This window comes from Crocuta crocuta, unplaced genomic scaffold (assembly GCF_008692635.1).
Source record: "Crocuta crocuta isolate KB4526 unplaced genomic scaffold, BGI_CrCroc_1.0 scaffold610, whole genome shotgun sequence".
NCBI classification, from domain to species: Eukaryota; Metazoa; Chordata; class Mammalia; order Carnivora; family Hyaenidae; genus Crocuta; species Crocuta crocuta.
In genome coordinates this window covers 84,004-84,327 of record NW_027527456.1, presented here as the reverse complement: position 1 = coordinate 84,327, position 324 = coordinate 84,004, and positions in this window count along the sequence as shown.

Here is a 324-nt window from a genome sequence, read left to right as displayed (position 1 = left end):
TGATGTCCTCTCCTTCTACCAGCCCTCCTCCACCCCAGATGCCCAGACTTAGTTCTAGTATACAGTAGACGCTATCAAGTGTTGAATGAATGCACGAATACTGAAAGAATCTGTGTCTGGGTTTGTCTCGGGGGCTCCTTCTGGCAGATACTGACTCCAGCTTCTCTTTGCTCCTGCCCTAGCTCAAGAGCACCTCGTGAGCACTTCCTCGGTCCACCCCCGGCCATCCCCCCACTTTCGGCCTCACGGAGCTATTCGTCTCTGCTAATTGCGGCATTGGAGCAGGGCTGTTGGGAGTGGGTGGGTGCAGGTGTTCGAACGGCG